The sequence below is a fragment of the Mytilus edulis genome, chromosome 8 (assembly GCF_963676685.1).
Source record: "Mytilus edulis chromosome 8, xbMytEdul2.2, whole genome shotgun sequence".
In the NCBI taxonomy this organism is placed as follows: Eukaryota; Metazoa; Mollusca; class Bivalvia; order Mytilida; family Mytilidae; genus Mytilus; species Mytilus edulis.
The window spans coordinates 50,069,965-50,077,300 of record NC_092351.1 but is presented as its reverse complement, the minus strand read 5'-3'; positions in this window follow the sequence as shown (position 1 = coordinate 50,077,300).

The window sequence follows — 7,336 nt, the reverse complement described above, 5'->3', positions numbered from 1 at the left end:
AAACAAACGCATAAATGTTCTGTCTCCAAATCTTTTGTTTTCTTTTGGCATTATATAATGCTGTTCATTATGTCAATAATAATTTATGAAATAAAAAGAACATGGGTTTTGTTTTAGAACTTTATTAATGAAATGAAGAAGTTGTAACACATGAAAGTATGGAAACATATAGTTTGCTTTAGGCTATTTCTAGTCTATAAAAATGAAAAGTACGACAAAATCATATATCTAATTCTTCGGTTTTCAAGTACAAAAGCCACATAACAAAAAACTTGTTATAGAAGAAGGTCAAATATAAAAGAAAAAACAGTTCCTTCTTGCAATTCAAACAAGTCATGTATTTTATACTTAATATCTAAATTTAACCTTAACCTTAAATTTAAACTTACGAATACACAGATAGATAAGGTAAATACAAATGAATCGATTATAAGTTATTTAAATTTAGTAAGTGACTCAACAAAATCTAGTTTTTTGGTGTGATCAAAATACTGTTAATTTAGACTTTATCTCCTTCTTTCATACCGAATATAGTATGCAATTGCATATTAGCTTAGAGGAAGATTGCAATACTATGAAGAGATCATTTCAGGCTCAACTTATGTTATACATGTACAAACTTCTAAATTAAGAATAAGGTATTTCAAGGCGATGTGTTTACACGTTGAATAATAAAATCCTTAATTCAAAGTTAAATCGGATATATGAAATGAAAGTCGTGGCTGACATTTGGATTTTTCAGTGATAGGACATTATCAGTATATCGGAAAGTAAAATTAAAGAATTTCATAAGGGGCTTTCTCTTTTTCTTTTAAGAAGGATTTGAATGCTTCATACGAGTTCAAAAACAAATCGGCCACTATTAATTCCCATTGAAATACCAACTGTCTGCTGAAATATCAATCATCTAAACCCAGCAAATATATTGTCATTCAAAAAGTCCAGCAATTTAATAATATCATCTTCAGTATGTTTTCTTGATGATAAAGTGTGTTGTTTTTTTCCCACAAAATAGGAAGTATTATAACCCAAAACAAGACATTTGTATTTACCATGTTTACGATTCCAATTTTTATAGAAAAAGCTCTGATTAATGAATGAATTGGTAAAGTCGATCTTTCAATTTAGCATTAGGAATAGTAGCTATATATATATATATATATATATATTTAGTGTAAAGAGTAGAAAAAAACAAAAGTTCTAATGCTGCTGCAAAATTGCAGAATTGTCATTTAAGATTAAGCATTGGATTTTCAGAATTTTTGAGAATCCACATCTAGTCAACCCCACTGTAAGAATATGTGTCATTACAATATTTTTGAAGGCTAGTCAACCCCACTATAAGAATATATTTCATTACAATATTTTTGAAGGCTATCTTTAACTGAAGAAAGAATAGTAGTCAGTACTTTAGAAATATGTTTAATTGGACATTTATTATCTCGGGCACCCAAGATAATAAAACCTCCAGAGGCGTAAACTTTCGAAAAGAAAATATCGATTTATGAATTTATAATGCTGAATGCATTTAATTTTTTTATTTTTTTGGAGTCATTCCCATTAAGATAATGTCAGTTAAACTGACATCACATATATGATTTCTTCAATAAAGATAATTTCAGTTAAACTGACATCACATATTTGATTTCTTGAATAAATATAGAAAGCTTGTTTTGCAATTTCTTTTCAGAAAGATCATTGTTTAAATGTACTTTAGTCACAACCTTGAATGTTCACATATTGTTTTGGAATGGACATTAAATAAAAATAATAAACTAAATTTCGCGTTTTCTTTTAGATGATGGTACTGAATACTTATGGTTTTGCTGTTGTGGTAAGTATCATACTTATAACTCTTAAATTCATAATTATTCCGAATTGCAGCGTTTGTTTTCTTTGTTTTGTGCCTCAATTTAAATTGAAATTTCAAAAACAATTAAACTATAAAATCGTATGGACCTACTGTAACATTAAAAACTGAAGAAGAAAAAAACCGGACATGGTTACTATTTCTGCAATTACAAACCCTAACATTCCATAATTTGCTTAATGTTTAAAAAATTGTGATTAATTATTTTATGAATTTCAAAGAACTTGTAAAGTAGATAACATTTGTATAGTTTCATACATCATTACGATTACAACGATGTGTATTATTTGAATGGTCCATATTTTATTTTAAACTATGAACTTATTATCAATTTTGTTTTAAAAGATTATAATAACTGACCATTTCATTTGACAGATATTACAATTAACTACAGCTTTTAACATAAGATGCCCTGAAGTCTCAGAAAGATTTTTAAGGAGTAAGGCAAAGTGTTCGAATGCTCACAAATATACTTGCTTATACGATGAAAACAAACATTCTTATAGTGAAAGCTGTTCTGTTAAATTTGACTTTCAAAGACCAGGTAAGCAGATTAATTTAGAATATCATAAAGTTGGCATTACATTGTCAATGCTATGGAAAAACACTAAGGGACAAACACGAGTTATATAAAATCCAACAAAGAAAATTAAATACAAAGCAATTCGAAGAACATCAAAAACCGGTGATGGTCGCGTGTTGTTCATGACCGACCATGACAAAACCGGTGATATATTTAGGTAGATTCACTTTATACCACCATTTAAGGTTGTACAATAGCGGAACACAATAAGTGTAGTTCTTTGCCCAAATCTACAAATTGTGAGACAGTTCGAAATATATGTGTACAGCCCCAGTCACACTAGACCACGATTGCATCACGCTCTACTAAATTCAGATCGTGGTGAGCTCGCAGTGTAAGAACGGCAGGACAATGATCCAGCTACGGTCATTCAACGTTCTTACCACGCTTATTCTGCGACCTCACTACGATTATCACGTCCGCACTACGACCATATCAAGATTTATCTGATTGCAACACAACCTTACTACGCTTCTACTGCTATTATAGCACGCTCTTACCAAGACTATACTACAATCAAACCACGTTCATACCGCGATCTAACTACGCTCCCAGCAATTACATCAACAGTGTGTTCCATATAATAATGCAGTCTCACTAGGCCACGATCGCAATACGATCTGCGAAAAAAATGAAAATGTTGACGATTGTAGTCAATCGTGTAGATCGCAGTAAAGTCGTAATATTGTCGTGGTGATGTTTTCATGATCGTGATAACTTAGGACATCTTCAAAACAATCGTAGTGCGGTCGTGGCGAAATCAGGTCTTAGAACAAGCGTAATGAGAGCGCAGTAAGGTCGTGGAAGGATCACAAAGCTCGCTGTACAATCGTATCGACAGCATGGCAAAAGCGCGATTCTAGTCGAGAAGACTGCGCTACGAGCCCACAGTGACTTAATACGACCTCAATACGACCATCATGCATGTTCTAACTGCGACCAACATACGCTTCCACTCTGACTCTTTCACATTGATACAACGCTGTTCAAGATAATGGTACAATTTTAGCACGCCGATGCAGTCCTCAATACGCTGTTCTTACGATCCGACTACGTTTATACTACATCCATCATACTCATTGTCATTGTCTCCAGCTGTTGTTTGTATGTATATCATTTGGACCTCTTGTCCTTTATTTTCAATGATTCAATCATTCTTGACACATCCGTGTCATCCCTTCTATCGTTCACTAAAGCATCGTCATTTTATCTTGATGAACCAGCAATAGGTTGTGATCCTGGTTGGATTGGTCGGTCTGACCAATTTCTTCTGGATCATGATTCGTTATTATCAGATTTGTCTCTACCTCTACTCTATTCTTACCCTTAAGTAAATTTTGGTTGCATGACTGTGTTGTTTCCGAAAATCTCTACGTATCAATGAGAAAAAGAAGGAATGAGAGAGTATTGAAATTAGCAACCTTAAAGAGAAACGAGTTCGTTGACACCATTTGTTCTTCATGTTTTCTAAAAGTATAATAAATGTCCTATCTTTTCATTTTTATTTCAAATTATATATCATATATTTCTATTTATTCACAAAAAAGAGGGGGGGGTGATTTAATGAAAATGGATATAAGCCATGTATCTAGATATACCATAACTATAAGTAAACGTGCGAGTTATGTGTCGATCATGTGTAGAGTATATTCATGATAATACCCACACATTTCATTTAAGAAAATTAAGTTTATGCAAATGTACATTGTATGTAGTTAGTACACAGATCAACAAAAAACTTATATATAGTTTGTTATAGTAAACAAAATGTTTTTTCATTTTTTTTTCATTTAAAACTTATTTTAGGTTATAGGGTTACTCTTCGAACAAATCTTCACGCCGAGGCTTGTCTAGGTAATCTTTATCAACCGTTCATATTTTACACCAACAAATCCAGCAATTGTGAGCTGGAGAAGTCTGTGTGTAGAGGAGAGGGTCAGATTGTATCAACAAATGGAACCATTTTAACTGATAGACAATGTCGATGTAATTATGCCCATGGGTATACATATGTGACAAAACCAAAAAATATATGCTCCTGTGCTCCGTCAGTAGAAGATTGTTCCTGTTTTCGCAAAAGATGTTCTAATCATAGCCATATTCTTTCTCCTGGTTTGTATGAAACTAACATATATAAATATGTGTTGTAGTAAATAGAGTAGTTTTAAATATTTGATAAATAGCCTGCTGTTTAATCTATATCGCTAAACTTTGATGCAGACCCTTTATGCTATTCTTTAGCAAACCTCTTTATCGCATGCCTACCCTTTTTCACAACTCTACAATATAAAAATAGCACAACAAATTAATTTTTTTTTTATTTAATGGGTCTATTTTATTGCATGACGTCAGTGTTTAGCAAGTGATGTCACAGATGTCGAGCTTTCGTATTTTCTGGCACATGAAAAAGGAAATCATTAAAAAAGAAACAGCAATAGTGTTACATTTTAAATTATTATATATTAAAAGTGCACATTTTAATCTCCAGTCTTAAAGTAGTCTTTTATTTATTACAGTACACTTGTTATTAAATTGTTGGTTTATTGTTACTATATTTTTATTAATATGTTTTATTCAGAATGTGTTTAAAATAGTGAAACATTACTAAAGTAGGACAAAAAGAACTCAATGAGAACAATACACAAATAATAAAAAAATAACCAATAAACAAAGTATTTCTATGGGCTACAGGACGCAACATGTAAGTTAAATGCTTGAGATGAATGATTAAATATAAGCAGTTCTTATATATGAAAAAGCTATTTAAACAAGCCAGAAATAAATCTGAAGGTAACCTAGGTGCTTTGGATCCATGAGCAGTACTACCCTCGACCAAATTCATCCCTCGGACATAAAAGCACTCGGGCTGTTATTCGTTTCTCTGGATGATACGGCATGTGATACGGATTTTGCCATGTATTATTCTCTACATATTACATCGCCGAATTTGGGAAAAAATCATCATCAGTTTTTACATATTTCATGTTGTTTGAAAGCAAATCAAGATATCTTCAAGGACGTACGACACTTCAAAAGTGCTCAATATATATATATAAATCATTTAATACGTTAACAACGTAAACTTTAAAAACATTGAATCTGAAATATGAATATTTTCAATAAGATATTATTTTGCTATCTTACTGGCGGATTGTAATTGTTTTTCATTATTTTGACAGATGACATGTTTCCCTGATTGAAAGTTCATTTAAATTATTGTTGTTACAACAAAAAGTGTCACATTAAAAAAAACAGTTTGCACTTCTTACCATCTTCGCATTTTAAGGACGTCCAATGTATATTTTTTTTATTTAGATGCTATGCATGTTTTAAAGCAAATATATATATATATATATATATATATATATATATATATATATATATATATATATATATAATATACATATAATATAATATATATAAACAAGTCTAAATTGAAAACAACGTTCAAACCTATGATTGCGTTGGATAAAAACAGCGATGTTTATACGTGTGCACGTAAATCAAATGTCGTTGAAGAAGGGTCCAAATACAGCACAAACAACATATTCATATAAACTTCGGAAAAGAAAATTAACCATGAGCTGCTATATATAAATATCTATATTTATAGATATCAGAAAATGTAGTATGAGTGCCAATCAAAGAACTCTCTATACAAGTCACAATTTGTAAAAGTAAACCATTAATGATTAAAGTACTTTCTTTAACACGGAGCCTTGGCTCATTCCGAACAGCAAGCTATAAAGGGCTCCAAAAATGACTAGTAAAAAACGTTCAAACAGGAAAATAAACGTCTTATGTATATAAAAAACGACAAAAGAGAAACACATATGAACCACATCAACAAATGACAACTACTGAACATCATGCATTGACAAAAATTTTAGAATATTTATGTTTCAAATCATATTTTGGGCTTCAGCATAAACCTATTGTGATTGAATTCATTATAGACGTTGTAAATAAAACAGAAGACATATTAGCACTGAGAGTTTAAGGCGTTCTGGCGTCTTTCAGTGTGCACGTTTCGGCGAGGTTGAAACTAAACATGTTTTAGAATAGAAATAATCGGTTTAGGGGTAATACAATGGTGAACTTTTTTTGTCGATATGGAGATTACGGAACAAGTTTTATCGAAATGAACATAATTTTAGTGACACACCCTGTTACTAATATATAGAATATTAAAACGATAACCAAATTTTATAATTTCCAATTAAAGACCAACAAATAACAAGTATAACAAAAACAAAAACAACGAATCCTAAAAAAATACTGGCTCAAATGCCGCTTTATTTATAAATTTTAACGAAATCGAAAATACGAGGAATACAATAAAAACCTTCAATATAAGTTTAAAAATGTGGGTAACAGATAAAAAAAAATTAATTTCCAAAGTTTGTTGAAATTGCAAAAAAATAACAATTAACAGGATTTGAAAAATATCAAAAACTGTCACGGATGATGAGGTGGTAAATATTTTTTAGATGAGTGCCGTTGAAAGATGACCAAGCAAAATAATGGTATACATGTATAGAGCTTGTGTAATACTTTTTAAACTATGAACAAATGTGCATTCTTTATCCCGTTTTTTTGCTTATCAACTTTGTCTGTATTCATTGATTTTGTCTTCGATGACAAATTGCTTGTTTTTTTGTAGTGATATAGATTATTACACAATGTTGACTACCTTACCACTTTTCTTCACATTTTATCTATTATGTTTGTTTGTTTTTTCATACATTGTTATGTGACTGTTACACCAGGTTTAGCTAAAGCTATTAACAAGGTTACAATTGTTACGTAAGAACAAAGCTATTCCCAGTTAGGAATAAAATAGTTGTTATCCATTCATTTGATGTGTTTGAGCTTTTGATTTT